The 23,879-nt window shown below is 43.4% G+C and overlaps 1 protein-coding gene across 1 annotated transcript in view; it reads right to left on the bottom strand.

Annotated features, from left to right (window-relative positions):
* pcgf3 (polycomb group ring finger 3) overlaps positions 1 to 23,879 on the bottom strand; it is a 212,001-nt gene that overhangs the window by 98,416 nt on the left and 89,706 nt on the right. The window lies entirely within an intron of this gene.

The following is a 23,879-nucleotide window of genomic DNA, read 5'->3' as shown; positions in this document are numbered from 1 at the left end:
GAGCTGCCCTGGGAATCCTCAACATCAACTTTGAACTCCATAAAGTCTAATGGCACCAGTTCAAAAGGGGGATGTAAGCCTCCTACTGATTACCACACACCATCCTTCTTCAGCTGATGAATCATTACTCCTCCATGTAAAACACCACTAGGGGAAGCACTGATGTGGGAAGGGCACAAAATATGGTCTGGGTGTGGGAACTTCAATATTCATCAAAAGCAACACCATTACTGACTGAATTGGTTCATTTCTAAAGGACATAACTGCTAGACTGGGACTGCAACCGGTGGTAAGGGACAAGAGGAAAAAGCATAAAAACAGAAATTACTGGAAAATCTTAGCAGGTCTGGCAACATCTGTGGGGAAAAACAGAGTTAATATATCAGATCCAGTGACCCTTCTTCAGAGGAAAAAGCATACTTGACCTCATCCTAACTAATTTGCTTTCTGAAAATGTAGCTGATGACAGCATCACATTGCACAGTCCTTGTGTAAACAAACACCCATCTTTACACTAAAAATTCCTTCGATAGTGCCAGGATCACCATGTGAAATGGGACTTCGAACAAATCTAATAACTCAAGCATGGGCAGCCAAGAGAAGCTGTGGACCATTAACAGCAGAATTGTATTCCAACACAATTGCAACCTCACGGCCTGGTACATCTCTCACTCTACCATTTACCATGTTATCAGATCAAGCCTGGTTCAGTGGAGTGTGCATGAGGGCATGCCAGGCACAATCTACAAATGAAGGTGTCAACCTGATAAAACTGAAAGAAGAGTTCTTGCATGCCAAATAGCATAAGCAGCAAGGAATAAACACAACCGATTGATCAGATATAAGCCCTGCAGGGTTGCCACTTCCAGTCTTGAATGGTGGAGGTCAATCAAACAACTCACCAAAGGAGTCGGTTCTACTTGGACTCTATCCACAACAATGGGGAATCCAAGGACATCAGCTGGTTCCCAGAATTTTGTGGGAAGCTAGGGAAAAGATTGCTGGACCCCTTGTTGAGATATCTATATTATCAATAGCTTAATTATCAATAACGGGTGAGGTGTGGAAGACTGGAAGTTGGCTCATTTGGTGCCATCATTTAAGAAAGGCTGTAAGGAAAAGCCAGGCAACTATAGATTTCTATCACTGGCAGGTAAGTTGTTGTAAGGGATTCTGAGCAATAGGATTTACGTGCATTTGAAAAGGCAAGAACTTATCAGGGATAGTCAGTATGGCTTTATGTGTGGGTTTTTGCATATAACTAACTTAATTAAGTTTATTGAAGAGGTGACAAAGAAGGTTGATGAAGGCAGAGCAGTAAACATTGTCCAAATGGACTTCAGCAAAGCATTCAACAAGGTTCCGCACACTAAACTGGTTACCAAGGTTAGATCACATGGGATCCGGAGGTATTAGCCAATGGATACAAAATTGGCTTAATGTAGGAGACAGAGAGTAGTAGTAGAGTGTTGTTTTTTCCAGTCTGAAGACTATTGATCTGTGGTGTGCCAAAAGGATTGGTTCTGAGTCCACTGCTTTTTGTCATTGATATAAATGATTTGGATGCGAAGAAAGGAAGTATGGCTACTAAGTTTGCAGATGACACCAAAGTTAGTGGTGTGGTAGACAGTGAAGGAGGTTATCTCACATTATAATGAAACCTTGATCAGATGGGCCTATGGATCCAGAGGTGGCAGATGGAGTTTAATTTAAATACGTGTGAAGTGTTGCATTTTGGTGAGGCAAACCAGGGGCAGGTGCACAGTTCCTTGCAAGTGGACTTGCAGGTGGACAGGGGGGAGAAGGTAGTGTTTGGCATGCTTGACTTTATTGTTCATTGCATTGAGTACAGGAGTTGGGATATCAGGTTGCAATTGTACAGGATATTGGTCAGGCCACTTTTGGCTAACAGTGTTCAATTCTGGTCTCCCTGCTATACGAAAGATTTTGGTAAACTTGAAAAAGTGCAGAAAAGATTTACAAGAATGTCACCAGGACCAAAGGGTTTGGGCTACAAGGAGACGCTGAATAGGCTGGGGCTGTTTTCCCTAGAGCATCAGCGGCTGAGGGGGTGACCTTATGGAGGTTTATAAAATCATGAATGGCATAGTTAGGGTGAATAGCCAAGGTCTTTTCCCCAGGGTAGGAGAATCCAAACGAGATAACACAGGTTTAAGGTGAAAGGGGAAAGATTTTAGAAGGACCTGAAGGGTAACTTTTTCACACAGAGCATGGAAAGGGCTACCAGAGAAAGTGGTGGAGGCATGTACAATTGCAACATCTGGGTGGGTACATGAAAAGGAATATGGGATATGGGCCAAATGCTGACAAATGGGACGAGGTCAGATTGGGATGTCTGGTCAGCATGAGGGGGTTGGACCGAAGGGTCTGTTTCCACGTTGTATGACTTTATGTCACAGCAAAATGCACAAATGAAGCATTTGCAACAATCCTCAGCCTGAAGTGCTGAGTGAATGATCTATCTAAACCTCCAGACGTCTCCAACATCACGGCTGTCAGTCTTTGGTCAATTGGATTGACTGCACGTGATATCATGTAACAGACGATGATGTGGGGTACAGTAAAGAGCATGCGCCCTGTCCAACAAAAGTAATGGAGATGCACGCTCCAGAACTTGCCACTCCCCTAACCAAGCTGTTCCAGTACAGCCACAACTGACACTATCCGACAATGTCGAAAATTGTGCAGATATGCCCTGTACACAAAAAGCAGGACAAATCCCACCTGGCCAATTATCATCCCATCAGTTTAATATTGACATCAGTAAAATAATGGAAGGTGTTATTAACAGTGCTATCAAGCAGCACTTGCTTAGCAATAATCTGCTCACTGAAGCATATTTTGAGTTCCGCCAAGAACATTTAGCCCCTGACCTTATTACAGCCTTAATTCAACCATGGACAAAGGAGCTTCTCGCAGTGAGGTCAGAGTGACTGCCCTTGACATCAAGGTGGCACTTGATTGAATATGACATCAAAGAGCTCTCGTAAAACTAGAATCATTGGGAATTGGGGGGCAAACTCTTTGCAGTTGGAGTCGTACCTGACATTTTGTAAGATGGTTTTATTTATTGGAGGTCAGTCATCTCAGCTCCAGAACATCACTGAAGGAGTTCTTTAGGATAGTATCCTAGGCCCAATCACTTTCAGCTGCTTCATCAATGATCTTCACTCCACCGTAAGGTCAGAATGAGGATATTTACCAATGATTCCACAATGTTCAGTACATTGATTCAATGGTTAGCACTGGTGCCTCACAGCATCAGGGACCCAGGTTCAATTCTACCCTTGACTATGTGGAGTTTGTACATTCTCCAAGTCTGCTCTGGTTTCTTGCACAGTCCAAAGAAGTGCAGGTTAAGTGGACTGGCCATGCTAAATTGCCTTGAGTGTCCAGGATGTGAAGGCTAGGTGGGTAAGCAATAGAAAGTGCAGGGTTACAGGGATTAGGGGAATGGGTCTGGGTGGGACGCTCTTTGGAGAATCAGCATGGACCAGATGGGACGAATAGTGTGCTTCCAGACTGTAGGGATTTCTAGGATTCTATTCAAGGTACCTCAGATATTGAACCAGTCCATGCCCAGGTGCAGCAAGACCAGGATGTTGCAATGGGAAGAGGCTGAATAGGCTGGCGGTATTTTCCTTCGAGCATTGGAGACTGAGGGGTGATCTTACAGAGGATTATAAAGTCATAAGGGGCATGGATAGAGTGAGTAGCCACGGTCTTTTTCCCAAGTTAGGGGAGTCCAGAACTAGACAGCATAGATTTAAGATGAGAGGTGAAAGATTTGAAAAGGAGCAATTTTTTTCACACAGAGGGTGGTGTGTGTATGGAATGAGCTGTGGAGGCTGGTACAACTACAACATGTAAAAGGTATCCGGATGGGTATATGAATAGGAACGGTTTAAAGGGATATGGGTCAAATGCTGGCAAAATGGACTAGATTAACTTAGGATATCAGGATTGACATGGATGAAATGGACCAAAAGGTCTGTTTCCCTGCTGTACAACTCTTTAACTCTATGACAGTAACCAGGTTTGGGTTGACAAGTGGCAAGTAACATTTGCACCATACAAAAGGAAGAACAAGGAAAGTTTTGTGTTTGACAAGATAGTATCCAATCATTACCCTCTTGACCTAGAGTTGCCCACAAGGGAAAAACAACCTTTCTGCATTCCCCTGTGAAGCCCCTTAAGAATCTTGTATGTTTCAATAAGGTTGCCTCTCATTATTCTAAATTCCAATGAATAGAGGACCAACCTGTGTGTTTGCTTTAACTCAAGGAGTATCAGAAATAAAAGTGTTGAACTTAGAGCATGGAACAGTACCTGGTGCTATGATGTTGTGGCCATAACAGAGATGTGGGTTTCTCAAGGGCAGGAATGGTTGCTGGATGTTCCAGGCTTTCGAGCATTTAAAAAGAATAGGGAGGGGGGAAAAAAGAGGAGGGGGTGTAGCACTACTAATCAGAGAGGGTATCACAGCTACAGAAGCTTCCATTGTCGAGGAAGATCTGCCTATCGAGTCAGTATGGGTGGAAATTAGGAACAGCAAGGGAGCAGTCACCTTGTTAGGGGTTTACAACAAGCCCCCCCAGTAGCAGCAGGGAGATGGAAAAAAGCATAGGTCGGCAGATTTTGGAAAGTGTGGACGTAGTAGGGTTGTTGTAATGGGTGACTTTAACTTTCCCAATATTGATTGGAACCTCCTTCGAGCAGAAGATTTGAATGGAGCTGTTTTTGTAAGGTGTGTTCAGGAGGGTTTCCTATATCTGTATGTTGACAGGCCGACGAGGGGAGAGGCCATTCTAGACTTGGTGTTCGGAAACGAGCCGGGCCAGGTAGCAGATCTTGTGGTGGGACAGCATTTTGGTGATAGTGACCACAACTGCCTCACATTCTACATAGCTATGGAGAAGGAGAGGATTAGGCAAAATGGGAGGATATTTAATTGGGGAAGAGGAAACTATGATGCGATTAGACATGAGTTAGGAAGCATGGATTGGGAGCAACTGTTCTATGATGAAGGCACTATAGACATGTGGAGACTGTTTAAGGAACAGTTGTTGCAAGTGATGAATAAATATGTCCCTTTGAGACAGGCAAGAAGTGGTAAGATAAAGGAACCTTGGATGACGAGAGCGGTGGAGCTTCTCGTCAAAAGGAAAAAGGTAACTTACATAAAGTGGAGGAAGCTAGGGTCAAGCTCACCTCTACAGGATTACAGGCAGGCAAGGAAGGAGCTCAAAAATGGTCTGAGGAGAGCCAGGAGGGGGCACGAGAAAGGCTTGGCAGAACGGATTAGGGAGAACACAAAGACATTTTACACTTGTGAGGAATAAGAGAATGGTCAAAGAAAGAGTAGGGCCAATCAGGGAGAGCATAGGGGATGTGTGTGTGGAGTCTGAGGAGGTAGGGGAAGCCCTAAATGAGTTTTTTGCTTCTGTCTTTACGAAAGAAACAAACTTTGTAGTGAATGAAACCTTTGAAGAGCAGGTGTGCATGCTGAAATGGATAGAGATAGAGGAAGCTGATGTGCTGAAAATTTTGTCAAACATTAAGATTGACAAGACGCCAGGCCCGGACCAGGTTTGTCCTCGGCTGCTTTGGGAAACGAGAAATGCAATTGCTTCGCCACTTGCGAAGATCTTTTCATCCTCGCTCTCCACTGGAGTCGTACCCGAGGACTGGAGAGAGGCAAATGTAATTCCTCTCGTCAAGAGAGGAAATAGGGAAATCCCTGGCACTTACAGACCAGTAAGTCTCACGTCTACCGTCTGCAAGGTGTTAGAAAGGATTCTGAGGGATAGGATTTATGACCATCTAGAAGAGCATGGCTTGATTAAATGCAGTCAACACCGCTTTGTGAGGGGGAGGTCATGCCTCAAAACCTTATTGAGTTCTTTGAGGATGTGACTAGACAAGTTGATGAGGGTCGAGCTGTGGATGTGGTGTATATGGACTTCAGCAAGGCATTTGATAAGGTTCCCCATGGTAGGCTCATTCAGAAGGTCAGGAGGAATGGGATTCAGGGGAACATAGCTGTCTGGATACAGAATTGGCTGGCCAACAGAAGACAGCGAGTGGTAGTAGAAGGAAAATATTCTGCCTGGAAGTCTGTGGTGAGTGGTGTTCCACAGGGCTCTGTCCTTGGGCCTCTACTATTTGTAATTTTTATTAATGACTTGGATGAGATGATTGAAGGATGGGTCAGCAAGTTTGCAGACGACACAAAGTTTGGAGGTGTCGTTGACAGTATAGAGGCTGTTGTAGGCTGCAGCGGGACATTGACAGGATTCAGAGATGGGCTGAGAGGTAGCAGATGGAGTTCAACCTGGATAAATGCGAGGTGATGCATTTTGGAAGGTCGAATTTGAAAGCCGAGTACAGGATTAAGGATAGGATTCTTGGCAGTGTGGAGGAATAGAGGGATCTTGGGGTACAGGTACATAGATCCCTTAAAATGGCCACCCAAGTGGACAGGGTTGTTACGAAAGCATATGGTGTTTTGGCTTTCATTAACAGGGGGATTGAGTTTAAGAGTCGTGAGATCTTGTTGCAGCTCTATAAAACTTTGGTTCGACCGCGCTTGGAATACTGCGTCCAGTTCTGGTCGCCCTATTATAGAAAAGGTGTGGATGCTTTGGAGAGGGTTCAGAGGTGGTTTACCAGGATGCTGTCTGGAATGGAGGGCTTATCTTATGGAGAAAGGTTGGCTGAGCTCAGACATTTTTCATTGGAGAAAAGGAGGAGGAGAGGGTACCGAATTGAGGTATACAAGATAATGAGAGGCATAGATAGAGTCGATAGCCAGAGACTATTTCCCAGGGCAGAAATGACTAACATGAGAGGTCATAGTTTTAAGCTGGTTGGAGGAAAGTATAGAGGGAATGTCAGAGGTGGGTTCTTTACACAGAGAGTTGAGAGAGCATGGAATGCGTTGCCAGCAGCAGTTGTGGAAGCAAGGTCATTGGGGACATTTAAGAGACTACTGGACATGCATATGGTCACAGAAATTTGAAGGTGCATACATGAGGATCAGTGGTCGGCACAACATCGTGGGCTGAAGGGCCTGTTCTGTGCTGTACTGTTCTATGTTCTAACCTCCCTTCCTAAGACATTCTTTCTATACCAGGTATCAGCCTAGTTAATGAACCTTCCCTGGACTGTCACAAATACCAGTGTATCTTCCCTTAGTATAGGGTCTAAACTGCTCTTCGTACTCCAGCAGAAGTCTGACTTGCGCCTTGCACAGCCATGGCAAACTCTCCCTATGTTATACTCTAAACCATTCAAAATAAGGGCCAACATTCCACTTGCTTTCCTGGATACCTGCTGAATATGGATGCCAGCTTTCTTGTGAAAGGCAACAGCTTACAGTAATATGTGGGAGAAAATAATTGGCTTTCTTCAGGTTTCAGTTACTTTTACTTCAGAGAGAGAGAGAGAGAGATAGACATAGCACTTTTCCTTTCAGCATTCTGGAGGTTTCTCTCCCTCCATCGTAAACACCCAGTTATTCACCTGTATAGTAGTCAATTAGAAAATTATCAGGCTGATGAATTCCAGCTCCACAACCGGTTACATTGACACAAACCAATCAGCAATCTGTTGCTGGATGTATCTCCCTCTGGAGAGTGCCATGGTGCCTTATCTCATTTCCCCCACTGCTTGCTACAAGAGAAGAAATTCTTCCTCATTTCTATCTTAAATGGGCAACTCCTTACTCTGAGATTACACCCTTTAGTACAAGACTCTTCCACAAGGGAAAGCAACTTTCTCAGCATCTAACCTGTCAAGAATCTTGTGTTTTTTTAATAATGTCACATTGCATTTTTCGAAATTCCAATGAATACAGGCCCAACTTATTCAGTTCCTTCATTGAGAAAATCTCATCTTATCCAGGATCAACTGAGTGAACTTGTCTGTCTCCAATGTCACTATATCTTAAACGTGGAACATCACCTAGGCCATCAAAAAAAAAAGCAAGACAGATCCAACCAACTCAATTACTGCCCTAGTCTATTTTCAATAAGCAAAATGATGAATAGAATAGTTAATAGTGCTAACAAGCAGCAATTACTTAGCAAAAGTCTGTTCACTGATGCTCAGTCTGGGTTCTGCTCGGGTCATTCAGTTCTGACCTCATTATAGCCTTGGTTCAAACATTAAAGAGGTGGATTCAAGGGTGAGATGGGAGTGACTGCCCTTAACATTAAGCCACATTTGACTTAGTGCCTTAGCAAACCAAAGTCAACAGCAATCAAAGAGCAATCTCTCCATGGACTGGAGTTATACCTGGCACAGAATATGATAATTGTGGATGCTGGTGACTATTCAGCCCATACCAAAGGCATCACTACAGGTGTTCCTCAAGGTAGTGTCCTGCATCCAATAATCTTAGCTGCTTCATCGTGAAGTTTCTAAGATTCAGCTGTGCACTGACGATTGCAAAATATTCAGCACCATTCACTCACTCCTCAGACTTTGAAGCAGTGCATGACCACATGTAGTAACACCTGGACAATATCCAGGTTTGAGTTGACAGGTGGTAAGTAACATCTGCTCTGCACACGCCCTTTGACATTTTATGACATTATCATCACTGAATCCAGGGTAACTGGGGTTATACCTGATCAGAAATTGATCTTGACCATCCATATAAATACTGTAGATACAACAGCATGCCATACACCAAGAGTTCTGCCTCAAATAACTGACTCCCCAGTGTTTATTCTCCAGCAACAAGGCACAGTTCAAGAGTGTGATGGAATATTTTTCATTTTCTACGATGGGTGTAATTACGCCAACACTCAAGGAGCTTGCTTGTTTGGCAACCTCTCTCTTGCACATTCCACACATTCAACATTTGCTCTTTTTCAAATTAACACACAATGTCAGCTTTGTGCATCATCAACAAGATTCACTGCAGTAACTCACCAAGGCTCCTCCTACAAACCCACCACCACCGAGAAGGACAATGGCATGAGATACACAGAAACATCACCACCTGCAAGTTTTCCTTCAAGCCACTCATCATCCTGACTTGAAAATATATCATTGTTCCTCTACTGTTGCTGGATCGAAATCCTGGAAGTCCCCTACTCGCACCACAATGGGTGTTCCTAGACAAGGACTGAGCATTCAATAAAGCAGTTCACTACCACCTCTGCAGGGCAATCAGGGATGGGCAATTAATGCTGGCTTGGCCTACAGTGCCTGGATCCCATGGATCAATCAAAGAAAACTCGGAGCAATATCTCACTGTTTAGATAACATGCACCTTTTTCATTCTTGCAGCTAAATTGGACAATGTTATGTTGTCCTACATTACATTGCATTTGTCTGATCTTTGCCCACTCACTAAACCTATCTTCATCCCTCTGGAACCTGCTTTTGTCCTCTTCAAAACCTTCTTCCCTATCTATCAATGTGCATTCAGCAAACATACCCTCAGGTAATTAATTCATCATTTATGCAAACTGTAAAACATTTAGGCCTAAGCATTAATCCCAGACACACCATTTGTTACATCTCACCAATCACATTTTTGATGACACTCTATTCCTTGTTATCCAGTCAATCTTCTATCCCTGCCACAATGTTACCCCACTACACCATGAGCTTTTATGTTTTGCAATAACTTTTGATGTGGTGCTTTATCAAATGCTTCTGGAAATTCAAACATGGTACATCCACTGGATCCCCTTTGTCCTCTAAAGGATAATTCTTCAAAGATGTCCAAAATCTTTGTGAAATATTGACAAAATAATGGAAAATCTCAGCAGGTCTGGCAGCATCTGTAAGGAGAGAAAAGAGCTGACGTTTCGAGTTTAACTGACCCTTGGTCAGAGATTTTACAAAGGGTCAGTTAGACTCGAAACGTCAGCTCTTTTCTCTCCTTACAGATGCTGCCAGACCAGCTGAGATTTTCCAGCATTTTCTCTTTTGGTTTCAGATTCCAGCATCCGCAGTAATTTGCTTTTATTGACAAAATAATGTTGACTCTACATGATAACCTTGAGATTTTCCAAGTGCTCTGCTGTAACACCTTCAAAAATACCTCGAACATCTTCCTCTGACTTAAGTTGACCAGCCTGGCATTATAGTTGTTATTTTCCATTCCAAATGCATCTACTCCAATCTGCTGAATTTTGGAAAATTAAAACTAATGCACTAATTATCTCCCTAACCACTTCTTTTAAGACTGCAGAATAATTTCAATGAGGATCCAGGGACTCAGCAACTCAGAGTTACACAATTTATTTACTTTCGAAGTGATTGCTGGGCCCCCTGCTGAGATATTTGTATCATCAATAGTCACAGGCGAGGTGCTGGAAGACTGGAGGTTGGTTATCGTGGTGCCACTATTTAAGAAAGGTGATAAAGAAAAGCCAGGGAACTAGACTGGTAAACCTGACATCAGTTGTGGACAAGTTGTTGAAAGGAATCCTGAGGGACAGGATGTACATGTATTTAAAAAGGCAAAGACTGATTAGGGATAGTCAACATGGCTTTGTGCTTGGGAAATCATGTCTCACTAATTTGATTGAGTTTTTGGAAGAAGTAACAAGGATTGATGAGGGCAGAGCGGTGGACGTGATCTATATGGACTTCAAAAGGCGTTCGAAAGATTCCCCATGGGAGACTGATTAGCAAGGTTAGACCTCATGGAATACAGGTAGAACTAGCCATTCGGATACAGAACTGGCTCAAAAGGTAGAAGGCAGAGGGTGGTGGTGGAGGATTGCTCTTCACACTGGAGGCCTGTTACTAGTGGAGTGCCACAAGAATTGGTGCTCGGTCCACTGCTTTACCTCATTTATATAAATGATTTGGGTGTGAACATAGTAGATGTATAGAACATAGAAAGGTACAGCACAGAACAGGCCAAGCGGCCCACGCTGTTGTGTCGAGGATTATTCCTAATCTAAAATAAAATAACCTAACCTACGCACCCCTCACTTCACTGCTGTCCATGTGTATGTCCAGCAATCGCTTAAATGTCCCTAATGAATCTGCTTCCACCACCACAGCTGGCATCGCATTCCATGCATTCTCAACTCTCTGCGTAAAGAACCTACTTATGACGTCTCCTCTATACTTACTCCTAATATCTTAAAACTTTGACTCCTCGTACCAGTCAATTCTGCCCTGGGGAAAAGTCTCTGGCTATTGTCTCTATCCATGCCTCTCATTATCTTGTATACCTTGATCAGGTCACCTCTCTTCCGCCTTCTCTCTAGAGAGAAAAGTCTGACCTGAGTCAACCTGTCTTTGTAAGACAAGCCCTCCAGTCCAGGCAGCATCCTGGTAAACCTTCTTTGCACCCTCTCCAAAGCCTCTGCATCTTTCCTATAATAGGACAACCAGAACTGGACACAATATTCCAAGTGTGAGCTCACCAGGGACTTATAGGGCTGCAGAAAAACCTTGTGGCCCTGAAATTTGATCCCCCTGTTAATGAAAGCCAAAACACCATATGCTTTCTTAACAACCCTATCCACTTGGGTGGCAACTTTGAGGGATTTATGCACTTGATCACCAAGATCCCTCTGTTCCTCCACACTGCCAAGAATCCTGTCTTTAATCTTATATTCTGCATTCAAGTTCGACCTTCCAAAATGCATCACTTGGCATTTATCCAGGTTGAACTCCATCTGCCATTTTTCAGCTCAGCTCTGCATCCTGTCATGCTGCTACCTGCAACAGCCCTCGATACTATCAACGGCACCTCCAACCTTTGTGTCATCATCAAATTTACTAACCAACCCCTCAGCCTCCTCATCCAAGTCATTTATAAAAACTACAAAGAGCAAGAGGGCCAAGAACACAGCCCTAGGGGACACCACTCACCACTGACCTCCAGGCAGAATACTTTCCATCTACAATCACTCTCTGCCTTGTCAATTCTGAATCCAGAGAGCCAAATCTCCCTTTATCCCAATCTTCCTGACTTTATGAATGAGTGTACTATGGGGAATCTTATCTAATGCCTTGCTGAAGTCCATATACATCACATCCACTGCTCGACCTTCATCGACCTGTCTCGTCATCTCTTCAAAGAACTCAATAAGATTTGTGAGGCACGACCTGCCCTTCACAAAGCCTTGTTGACTGCCTTTAATCACACTATGCTTTGCCAAATAGTCATAAATCCTATCCCTCAGAATTCTTTCCAAAACCTTGCTGACCACAGACGCAAAATCGACTGGTCTGTAATTGCCAGGGATTTCCCAATCCCCCTTCTTGAAAAGAGAACAACATTTGCCTCCCTCCAATCCTCCAGTACGACTCCCGTGGAGAGTGAGGAAGCAAAGATGTTCGTCAGCGGCTTTGCAACCTCCTTTCCCGCTTCCCAGAGCAACCTCGGATAAATCTGGTCTGGCCCTGGGGACTTAACAATCTTAATGTTTGCCAAAATTTCCAGCACATCAACATCAGCAATCTGGGTCTGTTCAAGCCCATATCCCAACTCCTCAAAGTTGCCATTCACAACAAGGTCCCTTTCCTTAGTGAAAACCAAAGCAAAAAACTCATTTAGGGTTTCCCCTACCTGCCCAGACTCCACGCACAAGATCCCTACCCTATCCCTGACCGGCCCTACCTTCTCCCTGATCATTCTCTTATTCCTCACGAATGAGTAAAATGTCTTTGGGTTCTCCCTAATCCTTCTTGCCAAGCCTTTTTCGTGCCCCCTCCTGGCTCTCCTCAGTCCATTGCTGAGCTCCTTTCTAGCAAGCCTGTAATCTTCTAAAGGTGCGCTAGATCCTTGCTTCCTTCACCTTACGTAAGCTGCCTTCTTCCTTTTGACGAGAAGCTCCTCTGTTCTCGTCATCCAAGGCTCCTTAATCTTACCCCTTCTTCCTGTCTCAAAGGAAGAAATTTGTGCATCACTCGCAACAACTGCTCCTTAAACAGGAGTCTGTTGTGCCCTCTCTGTGGAACACTTGCTCCCAATCTTTACTTCCCAACTCCTGTTTGATAGCGCCATAATTTCCTTTTCCCCAATTAAATATCTTCCTTTGGTAACTGCTTCTTTCCCTCTCCAAGGCGATAATAAATGTGAGGCAGTTATGGTCACTGTCACCAAAGTGTTCTCCCACCTAGAGATCTGACACCTGTACTGGCTCATTGCCGAGCACCAAATCCAAAATGGCCTCTCCCCTCGTCGGCCTGTCTACATATTGAGTAAGGAAACCCTCCTGAACACACCTGACAAAAACGGCTCCATCCAAACCATCTGCACTATGGAGGTTCCAATCAATATTGGGAAAGTTGAAGTCACTCATAACAACAACCCTGCTACATCTGCATTTTTCCAAAATCTGTATAGTTAGTAAGTTTGCAGTCGACACCAAAATTGGAGGTGTACTGGACAGCGAAGAAGGTTACCTCAGAGTACAATGTGATCTTGATCAGATGGGAGAATGGGCTGAGGACTGGCAGATGGAGGTTAATTTAGATAAATGTATGGTGCTGCATTTTGGAAAGGCAAATCCGGGCAGGACTTATACACTTAATGTTAAAGTCCTGGGAACTGGTACTGAACAAAGAGACCTTTGAGTGCAGGTTCATAGTGCCTTGAAAGTAGAGTTGCAGGTAGATAGGATAGTGAAGAAGGCATTTGGTATGCTTTCCTTTATTGGTCAGAGCACTGAGTATAGGAGTTGGGAGATCATGTTGTGGCTGTACAGGAAATTGGTTCGGGCACTTTTGGAATACTGTGTGCAATTTTGGTCTCCTTCCTATCAGAAGGATGTTGTGAAACTTGAAAGGGTTCAGAAGAGACTCACAAAGATATTGCCAGGTTTGGATGGTTTGAGCTTTAGAAAGAGGCTTAATAAGCTAAGGCTGTTTTCCCTGGAGTGTCAGAGGCTGAGGGATGACCTTATAGAGGTTTATAAAATCATGAAGGGTATAAGTAGGGTAAAAAGACAATGCCTTTTCCCTAGGATGGGGAAATCCAGAACTAGAGGGCAGGGAGCTAAGGTAAGAGGGGAAAGATTTAAAAGAAACGTAAGGTGCAACTTTTTCACGCAGAGGGTGGTGTGTGTATGGAATGAGCTGCCAGAGGAAGTGGTGGAGGCTGGTACAATTACAACATTTAAAAGGCATCTGGATTGGTACATGAATAGGAAGGGTTGGGAGAGATATGGGCCAAATGCTGGCAAATGGGGTGAGATTAATTTAGGATAACTGGTCGGCATGGACGAGCTGGATCAAAGGATCTTTTCTGTGCTGTACATCTCTATGACTATAAAACTTTTTTTTAAAAATCTGTAACATTTCAGGCTGTTTTTATATTTTTGTTGCACCCTAACCTTTCCTTTCTTGTTCATCTTTGTCAATCTTTGCATTTTTAAATATTCCATCCACTCTCCTAACCAGCAATCTATTGTTGCACAATTATATGTTTTGAAGTTTGACATGATCACTAACTATTTTAGTGAACCATGGATGGCAGCTCCTCCCCTTCCTCAGACTACATCATTACCAAAAGCCAGAGTGTACGATAGGGTGGGTGGCTCATTTCTTTCCTTTTAGCTGTGCAGACATAATGATCCAACTGGCGTCTTAAATCATAAACTTCATGATTTATTTCAAAGTTTTAATCTGTACTTTTTGGTCTGACAGATGTATTCATTTCTTCTTGAAAGCGATATGAACTTTGATGGAACTTCAATGGATCTTTAGTTTGTGTAGCTAAAGTTCCCAAATGTATTGTTCCAATCATGAAATCTGGAAAACTGTTCAGCATGTCTGCACAAAACATCTTTTTGCCATAACAGCAGGTGGTGCGATTGATCTTTAGGTTAAAATCTTAAATTTTAACCTCAAATATTGTGCTTCCAGGTGTGGACCCATTATTGAAGGGGGTTCAAATCACAGTTAAAACATTGGTTTACTCCTGCCATCATTCTGGACACTTGTATTTTTCTTTAGATTGTCAGATGAGCAGAAATTGCCTTAAGTGAATATTGGGAAGACTGAAGTCACCGCTTTCAGTTCCAATCACAAGCTTAGTTCCCTAGCTGCTGATGCTGCCCCCTCACCCTGGCTGCTGTCTGAGCTGAACTCATTCATAAACTTAGTATCACAGCTGAACCCAAAATGCACTCCAACCACATCCATGCAGTTACTAAGATGGCTTATTTCTATGCCCTCTAACCCTATTGCTCCATCCTCTTCTGCCTCAGTTCATGCACTGAAGTCCTCATTTATGCTTCTGCTCTTTCTAACCAAGGCTATTCTGATGGTCTCCGGGCCAGCCTCCCACAGTCTACATTCTTTAAATGTGAGGTCGTCTCAAACTCAGCAGCCATGTTCCTCCTTGTACCAAATTCTGTTCACCTAATTCCCCAGTCCAGCTGACCTCTCAATCCCAAGTGAAATCATTGCTTTGATTTCAAAGTTACGATCCATGTTTTAGAATTACTACTCTATGCTATCTCTATAAACTCCTCCAGCACCAAAATTTCTAAGATATCTGCATACTACTGTGGAGTATCTGAGGAAAAAATAAATTGACTAGCATTATTTTCTCAAGGACTAATTTTTGAAAACTGTTTCTGTGGGAGTGAGCTTGTTTTTCATTTTGTGGTGCCATTTTGTGCACAACTCCCAAAAGCAGAAAAGTTGATAATGACCAGTTTTTAGGATGTTCCCCTAAATTGGAGGGTGAAGAGGATAGGAAGGGAAATTAATTTGTCAGGAATTTGGTGATGCCAGTGCTTTTTCACGTCATGGTCTATGTTTCATAGTATGGATTATAGAAGAGGTGATTAACTTTTCCCCTGGCTTGAAGGGTACTCAGTAGAACAATATTTAGTAGCCTTAAATCCAGTTTTCATTATGATTAGGGTTTAATAGGTCTCCAAATACAATACTGGATTGCCAAACTCAATCAGATGGGCCACTTTAATGGTAGGTGGGTAAAATGAAAAGGTCACATTGTCATCCTTACTTGAAACAGTGTGAGTCCAACTCCACTTATCTAAAATTTGGTCACTGATGGATAAGTTTTTATGTTGATGGGTTTTTTTTTCTGTCTCTGGTTCATTTTATGGGGTGAAGATAAGAGGATGAGCTTTAGAAACATCGTCATGATTGAATGGCGGACCAGGTTAGATGTGCCAAATGGCCGAATTCTGCTCCTTATCTTATGAGCTTATGTTCCATGGCTGCAAAAAGCATTATTACATTCCGTTTCCTCCTCCCTGTTCAACCAAGCATTGGCAGAATACTGTGAATAAGACCACAGTATTTCACAAGTAACTGAAGCAACATTTCTGGGGACTTGTCCCGGTGTTGTAGCATGCCAGATGTCCTGCACCATGACTACTGAATTAGTGGTTAGCACTGTTGCCTCTCAGAGCCAGAGATGCATGTTTAATTCCACACTCAGGCAACTATCTACGTGGAGTTTGCATATTCTCCCTGCGTCTACATAGGTTTCCTCCCATCAGTCCAAAAATATGCAGGTTAGGTGGATTGGCCATGCTAAATTGCCCAGAGATGTGCAGGTGAGGTGGATTAGCCATGGGAAATGCAAGGTTATGTGGAAAGGGTTGGAGGCTCCTCTGGGCGGGATGCTCTTTGGAGGGTCAGTTTGGACTCAATGGGCGAATGTTGTAGGGATTCTACAATCAGCATCCCATGCATCACTTTCAATATTCACTCTCAGAGTCATAGAGATAGTACAGAAAAAAGCTATTTGACCCATTGAGTTCATGCTGGTCAAAAGCAACCACCGACCTACTTTAATCCTGTTTTCCAGCATTTGGCGCACAGCCTTGTAGGCCTTGACATTGAAAGTATCACTAGCTCGGCTAGCATTTATTACCAAACCCTAATTGCACAGACAGTAGGTAAGAATTTAACACATGGTTATGAGCCACATGTAGGCCAGGCAACGGTGACAGATTTATTTGCCTCATGACATTAATGAACTGGATAAATTTTTTACAACAATCAGCACCGGTTCCATGGTCATAATTTGGCTATTCCACATTTTCTTTTACTGAATTTGGTATTTGTCATCGTAGGATCCAACCCCATGTCTCCAGAACATTACTAATCCAGCAAAAATTAAAAACAGATTAAGGATGCTAGAGATTTGAAACCAAAACATAAATTACTGGCAAAACGCAGCAGGTGTGGCAGCATCTGTATAAAGAAAGCAGAGTGTTCTGATGAAGAGTTACTGGACTTGAAATGTTAGCTCTGGTTTCTTTCCATAGATACTGCCTGATCTGCTCAGTTTCACCAGCAATTTCTATTTTTGTATTTGCCGAGCAACACCACCACTTCACCTCTGCATGCCTCACTTGGAAAAATATTCCATTTCTTTTCTGTCACTGGATCAAAATCCATAGATCCCTGCAAGTGTCAGTACAGTTTGATGAAGGCGGCATACAGAATGCTTGCTTTTACTATCCAAGCTATAGAATACTGGAACAAGGAAATCATAGTCATAGAGATGCACAGCATGGAAACAGACCCTTCAGTCCAACCTGTCTATGCTGACCAGATATCCCAACCCAATCTAGTCCCACCAGCCAGCACCCGGCCCATATCCCTCCAAACCCTTCCTAATCATATATCCATCCAATAAAACATTGTATAGGCCCCAGAAGGAAAACCGTGTGCAGTGGTGGTTGCCATAACTGAAGAACATGATTGCACTGGAGAGGGTGCAAAACAGATTCACTAGGATGCTGCCTGGAATGGAAAGTCTCAGTTATTAGGAGAGCAGAGGTAGCTGAGAGGGGATCTGATTCAGGGACACAAAATAATGAGGGGCTTGGACAGGACAGATGGTGAGAATCTCTTCCCCACTGCAGATGTGTCTAAGACCAGAAGTCATAAGTTTAAGGTCAGGAATACATGCTTTACAGGAGGACTAAGGAAACATTTTATCACTGAAAGCTAGTAGAAATATGAGACATGCTGCGTGAGGGGGTGGTGGAGGTAGGTACTCTCACAACACTAAACAATTAGCTGGATGCTTAATTAAAATGTCAGGGTTAGGATGAAGAGCTGGTAAATGGGATCAACGTAGTTCGGTGTTTGTTGGTCAGCACAGACACAGTGGACTGAAGGGGCCTGTTTGCGTTGTGTCTTACTCTATATTTGAAGTAGACGTTGATAGATTTCTGATTACCAATGGTGTAAAGGTTTATTGAGATTGTGTGAGTACAAGGCATTTGAAGTGTTTGATCAATTATGATCATATTAATTGGCGGAGCTAGGTCAGTTGGCTGAATGGCCCACTGCTATTCTTCTGTTCTTATGAAGCACTGTCCTCAATCAGGGAAATTTTCATTTCATTTTCAGCAGCAGCAGGAGTAGTGACAGCGAGGACGACAGGGCTGCTGGGAAGGTAAATTACCCTCTTAAAAGGACTTACCTCAAGCGTTATCAGCCTCCATTTTCATCAACAGCGGGAGCGATGAGAGCAAGGACCACGGGGCTACCAGGAAGGTAAATTTCCCACTTAAAAGGACTTATCTTGTGAATAGGCGGAGCACATGCAGAGCAGGAGCAGACACAGGACTGCTGAGTAAGTGAAGTAATATATTTGGGTGGTTGCGTTACCCGAAACACTACTTAGGCAGTGTCTCCTACTATCTTCCTCCTCTAACCAAAAAAAGGTTGTGTGTTCCGGATTGATAAGGTTACTAGTTATTTTTTCAATGGTCTCTTGTGAATTCAGAACAGTGGGAATGGATGTTAGGACAGCTGAATGCTCCTTTTATAGAACGTGGGAGGTAAGGGTCATCACTAGTGTCCCCACTGACTTCATCTGCAGGGAGCGCACTTTGGGTGATAAAATATTTCCTTCGTCCTCCTGTAAAGCATGTATTCCTGATCTTAAACTTATGACTTCTGGTCTTAGACACATCTGCAGTGGGGTCCTCAGAAACCCCATTAGAGAACTGGAGCTGGTTGAACTTCAGATCATTCGGAAGGCTGAGAGGGCAATTGAGAAAAGTTACAGAGAGGTAGTCACACCTCAGGTACAGAGAAAGGGTAGATGGGTTACAGTCACTGGATGGAAAGGCAACAGGCACAGAGCAGGGATCTCCTGTGGCCATTCCCCTCAATAACAAGTATACGGTTTTGGATACTGTTAAGGGAATTTACTAATGCTCTTCAGGACGGTTTAAACTAATTCAGCAAGGGGATGGGAACTTGAAATGGCACTCCAGTGTACAAGAGGTTGAGCGTAGTGAGGTCATAAATAAAGTTTCAAGGTCGCAAAAGTGTACCTCAGGCAGGAAGGTGGTTTAAAGGGTGTCTACTTCAATGCCAGGAGCATCTGAAATAAGGTGGGTGAATTTGCAGCATGAGTTGATACCTGGGATTTTGATGGTATGGCCATTTCGGGACATGACTGGAGCAGGGACAGGAATGGTTGTTGCAGGTTCCGGGTTTTAGATGTTTTAATAAGAACAGGTAAGTTGTTAAAAGATGGGGAGGTGTGGCATTGTTAGTCAAGGACAGTATTACAGTGGCAACAAGGATGCTTGATGAGGACTCATCTACTACGGACTGAGGTTAGAAACAGGAGAGGTCACCCTGCTGGTTTCTACAGGCCTCCGCGAAGTTTGAAAGATATAGAGGTAAGGATTGTAAAGATGATTCTGGATAGGAGTGAAAGTAACAGGGAGTTGTTATGGGGGACTTTAACTTTCCAAATATTGACTGAAAACGCTATAGTTTGAGTACTTCAGATGAGTCAGTTATTGTCTGATGTGTGCAGGAGTGTTTCCTGACATAGTATGTAGACAGGCCAACGAGAGGCGAGGCCACATTGGATTTGGTACTGGGTAATGAACCTGGCCAGGTGTTAGATTTGGAGGTAGGTGAGCACTTCGGTGATAGTGATCACAATTTGGTTACATTTATTTCAGCAATGGAAAGGGATAGGTATATACTGCAAGGCAAGAGTTACAGCTGGGGGAAAGGCAATAATGACACGATTAGGCAAGATTTAGGATGCATAGGATGGGGAAGGAATCTGTAAGGGATGGGCACAACTGAAATGTGGAGTTTGTTCAAGGAACAGCTACTGCGTGTCTTTGATAAGTATGTAACTGTCAGACAATTGAGTGAGGGAGCCATTGTTTACGAAAGAAGTTGAATCTCTTGTCAAGGGGAAGAAGGAGTCTCATGTAAAAATGAGGCGTGAAGGCTCAGTTAGGGTCCCTGAAAGTTACAAGGTAGCCAGGAAGGCCCGAAAGAGAGAGCCAAGAAAAGCCAGGTGGGGACATGAGAAGTCTTTGGCAAGATCAAGGAAAACTCTAAAGCTTTCTATAGTTATGTCAGGAAAAAAAAAGATTAGACTAAAATTAGGGGCAGTCAAGGACAGTAGTGGGAAATTGTTTGTGGAGTCGAAGGAAATAGGACAGGTGCTCAATGAATATTGTTCGTCATTATTCACACTGGAAAATGACGATGTTGTCGAGGAGAATACAGAGATATAGACTATTAGACTAGACAGGATTGAAATTCATAAGAAAGAGGTGTGTTACCAATTCTGCAAAGTGTGAATATAGATAAGGCCCCTGGGACGGATGGGATTTATCCCTGGATCCTATGGGAAGCCAGGGAGGAGATAGGAGAATTTTTGGCTTTGACCTTTACGTCATCATTGTTTACAGGAATCATGCCAGAAGATTGGAGGATAGCAAATGTTATTCCCTTGTTCAAGAAGGGGATTAACGACATCCCTGGTAATTATACACCAGTAAGGCTTACTTCGGTTTTGGGTAAAATGTTGCAAAAGGTTATAAGAGATGGGATTGATAATCATCTAGAGAGGAATAATTTGACTAGGGATAGTCAACACGGTTTTGTGAGGGGTAGGTTGTACCTCACCAAATCTTATTGAATTCTTTGATGAAGTGACCCAACAGGTTGATGAGGTAAAGCAGTTGAAGTGGTATACATGGTTTTCAGTAAAGCGTTTGATAAGGTAATCCCCGGCAGGCTGTTGCAGAAAATATGAAGCATGGGTTGAGGGTGATTAAGCCATTTGGATCAGAAATTGGCTCGCTGAAAGAAAACAGCTGGTTGATGGGAAATGTTCATCCTGGAGTTCAGTTACTAATGATGTACTGCAAGCATCTGCTTTGGGGCCACTGTTGTTTGTCAGTTTTTAAATGACCTGGATGAGGGAGTAGATGGATGGGTTAGTAAAATTGCGGATGGCACTAAGGTTGGTGGAGTTGTGGACAGTGCCGAATGAAGTTGCAGGTTACTGAGGGACATGGGTAAGCTGCGGAGCTGAGAGGTGGCAAATGGAGTTTAATACAGAAGGGTGTGACGTGATTCACTTTGGAAGGAGCAACAGAAATGCACAATATTGGGCTAATAGTAAGATTCTTGGCAGTGTCGATGAACAGAGAGATCTCAGTGTCCATGTACATAGATCCCTGAAAGTTGCCACCCAGGCTGATAGGATTGTTAAGAAGGGATATGGTGTATTAACATTTATTGGGAGAGGGATTGAGTTTCAGAGCCATGAAGTCATGTTGCAGCTATACAAAACTCTGGTGCGGCTGCGCTTGGGAGTATTGTGTACAGTTCTAGCTGCCACATTATAGGAAGGATGTGAAAGCTTTGGAAAGGGTTCAGACGAGATTTACCAGATGTTGCCTGGTATGGAGGGAAGGCCTTATGAGGAAAGGCTGTGGGATTTGAGGCTATTTTCGTTAGAGAGAAGAAAGTTGAGAGGTGACTTGAGACATACAAGATGATCAGAGGTTTAGATAGGGTGGACAATGAGAGCCTTTTTCCTCGGATGGTGATGACTAGCACGCAGGGACATAGCTTTGAACAAAGAACATTACAGCACAGAAACAGGCTCTTTGGCCCTCCAAGTCGGCACCGATCCATATCCTCTATCTAGATTGGGTTGGGATATATGGTTGGCATGGATGAGTTGGACCGAAGGGTCTGTTTCTGTGCTGTACATCTCTATGACTCTATGACTATGACTCTATAAATCTGCCGCCTATTTTCTAAGGATCTGTATCCCTCTGCTCCCTGCCCATTCATGTATCTGTCTAAATACATCTTAAACGCTGCTATTGTTCCCGCCTCTACAACCTCTGCTGGCTGCGCATTTCAGGCACCCACTACCCTGTGCATGAAGAACTTTCCATGTATATCTCTCCTAAACGTTTCCCCTCTCACTTTGAACTCGTGACCCGAGTAATTGAGTCCTCCACTTTGGGAAAAAGTTTCTTGCTATCCACCCTGTCCACACCTCACATGATTTTGTAGGGCTTCATCAGGTCCCCCTCAACCTCCTTCTTTCCAATGAAAATAATCTCGACCTACTCAACCTCGCCTCATAGCTAGCACCCTCCATATCAGGCAATAACCTGGCGAACCTCCTCTGCACCTTCTCCACATTCTTTTGGTAAGGTGGCAACCAGAACTGTACACAGTATTCCAAATGTGGCCGAACCAAATCGTCATACAACTGTTACATCACCTGCCAATTCTAGTAATCAATACCCCAACCGATGAAGGAAAGCAAGCCGTATGCCTTCTTGACTATTCTACTGACCTGCGTTGCCACCTTCAGGGAACGATGGACCTGAACACCCAGATCAATTTTCCCCAGGACTTTTCCATTTACTGTACAGTTTTCTCTGGAATTGCATCTGCTAAAATGCATCACCTCACATTTGCCCAGATTGAACTCTATCTGCCATTTCTCTGCCTAACTCTCCAATCTATCTATATTCCGCCATATTCTCTGACAGTTCCCTTCACTTTCTGCTACTCCACCAATCTTAGTGTCAACTGCAAACTTGCTAATGAGGCAACCTACACCTTCCTCCAAATCATTTACGTATATCACAAACAACAGTGGTCCCAGCACGGATCCCTGTGGGACACCATTTGTCACAGGTGTCCATTTTGAGAAGCTCCCTTCCACTACTACACTGGGTCTCCTGTTACTCAACCAGTTCTCTATCCATTTTGCTAGAACACCCTGGTGCCCATGCAATTTCACCTTTGTCATCAGCCTACCATGGGGAACTCATCAAACGTCTTACTAAAGTCCATGTATATGACATCTACATCCCTTACCTGATCAATCAACTTTGTCACCTCTTCGAAAAATTCTATTATATTTGTAAGACATGACGTTCCCTGCACAAAACCATGCTGCCTATCACTGATAAGCCCATTTTCTTCCAAATGGGTATATATCCTATCCCTTAGTATCTTCTCCAGTAGCTTCCCCATCACTGACGTCAGGCTCACAGGTCTGTAATTACCTGGATCACCACTGCTACCCTTTTTAAACAATGGGACAACATTAGCAATTCTCCAGTCCTCTGAGACCTCCCCCATTTTCAAGGATGCTGCAAAGATATTAGTTAAAGCCCCAGCTATTTCCTCTTTCACTTCCCTCAGTAACCTGGGATAGATCCCATAACCTGGGCACTCTTCCACTTTAATGTCTTTTAGAATACACAACACTCCCTCCCTCCCTCCTTATGGCAACTTGACCTAGAGTAATCAAAGATCTCTCCATAACCTCAACACCCAGCATGTCCCTCTCCTCGGTGAATACCGATGCAAAGTACTCATGAAAAATCTCAATTTCTCTGACTCCATACATATCTTTCCTTAATTGTCTTTGAATGGGCCAACCCTTTCCCTAGTTACCCTCTTGATCCTTATGTATGTGAATAAAAGGCTTTGGGGTTTTCATTAACCTTGCTCGCTAAGGATATCTCATGACCCCTTTTAGCCCTCCTATTTCCTTGTTTCAGATTGGTCCTACATTCTCAATATTCTTCCAAAGCTTTGTCTCTCCTCAGTAG

The sequence above is a fragment of the Chiloscyllium plagiosum genome, unplaced genomic scaffold (assembly GCF_037043375.1).
Source record: "Chiloscyllium plagiosum isolate Xiang-an unplaced genomic scaffold, Cpla_swu_hap1 HiC_scaffold_36, whole genome shotgun sequence".
Taxonomy (NCBI): Eukaryota; Metazoa; Chordata; class Chondrichthyes; order Orectolobiformes; family Hemiscylliidae; genus Chiloscyllium; species Chiloscyllium plagiosum.
Note: the sequence above shows the minus strand (reverse complement) of the source record. Positions and strands in the feature narration are given on the sequence as shown.